Source organism: Tupaia chinensis, unplaced genomic scaffold, assembly GCF_000334495.1.
Source record: "Tupaia chinensis unplaced genomic scaffold, TupChi_1.0 Scaffold000037_6, whole genome shotgun sequence".
In the NCBI taxonomy this organism is placed as follows: domain Eukaryota; kingdom Metazoa; phylum Chordata; class Mammalia; order Scandentia; family Tupaiidae; genus Tupaia; species Tupaia belangeri.
Window position 1 is genome coordinate 1 of NW_006159489.1, and position 2,140 is coordinate 2,140.

The 2,140-nt window shown below is 39.6% G+C and overlaps 1 pseudogene; it reads left to right on the forward strand.

Moving 5' to 3' along the window:
• The first annotated feature begins 1,518 nt into the window (after window positions 1-1,518).
• On the forward strand, window positions 1,519-1,912 carry LOC102488985 (protein phosphatase 1 regulatory subunit 14B pseudogene; annotated as a pseudogene).
• The last annotated feature ends 228 nt before the right edge of the window (window positions 1,913-2,140 follow it).

A 2,140-nucleotide genomic window follows, 5' to 3' on the forward strand; every position in this document is an offset into this window, starting at 1 on the left:
CTTTGTTTGGAGCCTATTTATTCCTAATTCAATATCATGGCTTGTTATGGGTATCTTCAGGCTTTCTTTGTCTTTGTGAGTTAATGTTGGTAGACTATATGTGTCCAGGCATTTGTCCATCTCATCTAGGTTTTCTTGTTTGTTGGCATATAGTCACTCACAGTATCCTCTAATGATGCTTTGTATTTCTATTATGTCTATAGTAATGTTGTCTGATTCATTGAGAATTTGATATATCTGGTTCTTTCCTCTCTTCTTAATTAGTCTAGCTAATGGTGTCCCCATCTTGCTTATCTTCTCAAAGAATCAGCTTTTGCTTTCATTTATTTTCTGTATAGTTTGTTTATTTTCAATTTCATTTCTTCCTGCTCAAAACTTTATTATTTTTTTTTCCTCCTGGCATGTTTTAGATTTTTTGTTGTTCTTTTTCCAATACCCTGAGGCATGATGTTAGGTTGTCCATTTATCACCATTCCATCTTTTTCTTACATGCACTAATTGCTATGAAATTCCCTCTTATGACTGATTCTGGGGTGTCCCAAAGATTATGGAATCTCATGCACTCATTATTATTTGTTCCCATGAATCTTTTGATTTCTGTCTTAATCTCTCTGGTAGTTGTGATGTTATTCAGGAGTAGGTTATTTAGTTTCCATGTATTTGTGTATTTTTTTTCTGGAAATTGATATCAAGTTTAATTCCATCATAGATATAGTTTCTATACCTTCAAATCTGTAAAGGCTTGTTTTCTGCCCTATTATGTGGTCAGTCTTCAAGAAGGTACCATGTGGAGGTGAGAGAAATGTATATTTTGTGGTTTTAGGGTGAAAAGTTCAATAGATGTCTGTCAACTTCTGATTTATGGTCCTGAATATCTTTGCTTATTTTTTGTCTCATTGATCTGTCTAAAGGAGATAATGGGGTGGTGAGGTCCCTAACAATTACTGTGTTGCACTCATGTTAGTGATGGCTAACATAAGTTATTTGATATTTCCCTTTTACCAATTTTATCTATCTCTCCTTTTAGATCTTGGGGTGCTCACATATTTGGGTGCTCCTAAATTGGGTATGTAGGTATTAGTAAGCATTATGTCTTCTTGATGACTTAGTCCTTTTACTATTATATAATGCCCTTCGTTGTCTCGTCTTATGGTTTTTGCCTTAAAGTGTATTTTGTCTGGGATCAATATCGTGACTCCTCCTTAATTTTGGTTGCTGTTTGCATGAAATATCTATTTCAAACCCTTCACTTTTAGTCTATTTATGTCTTTATCCATGAAGTGGGTTTCTTGTAGGCAACAAATGGAGAATTTCTGGTGTATTTTTGCTTGTTTTTTTGTTTTTGTTTTTGTTCTTTTATATTCACCCAGCCTGTGCCTTTTGATTGGAAAATTTAAGCTATTACTATTCAACATCTGCCGGGGTCCGGCCTCGGCAGTGGAGGGTGGCTCGTACACAGGAAGGCAACATGGGTGATCAGAAACAAAAAATTAGACTGAGATCTCATTGCTCCTTAGCATGTTGTCAGCCAACAGTGGTGCCCCAGGGCCTCACATCTACTTTCAGAGCCCCTCCTGGGGTTGCAAGCAAGGGCCCAGGTGACACTGACAATGAGGGTCCATAAGGCAATGGAAGGTCACCCTCAGGTATGACCACAAAGAGCTACGGAAGCACCTGAACCTGGAGGAGTGGATCCTGGAGCAACTTACATGCCTGTATAACTGCCAGGAAGAGGAGATCCCAGAGCTGGAGATGGATGTGGACAAGCTCCTAGACATGGAGAGTGACAATACCTGTGCTTGGGGTCAGGGAGCTGCTGGTTGACTGTTACAAACCCATTGAGGCCTTCATCTCTGACCTGCTGGACAAGATATGGGGCATGCAGAAGCTGAGCATACCCCAGAAGAAGTAAGGGTCCTGACCCAAATGATCAGTGACTCCCAAAGGACAATCGTTGACTCCAGACCTTGTAGCGATAGCAATACCAGGAAACCCTGAGGCCAGGCCTGGTGCCATAAGCAGGATTCCTCATGCCCCTGGCCTATGGGTTTCTTCCCCTGCCCCTTCAGTTTTCCATTTTTTGGTTTACTTTTATTGTTATTAAACTGATGGAACTTTTTGTGTTTTATATTGACTCTAC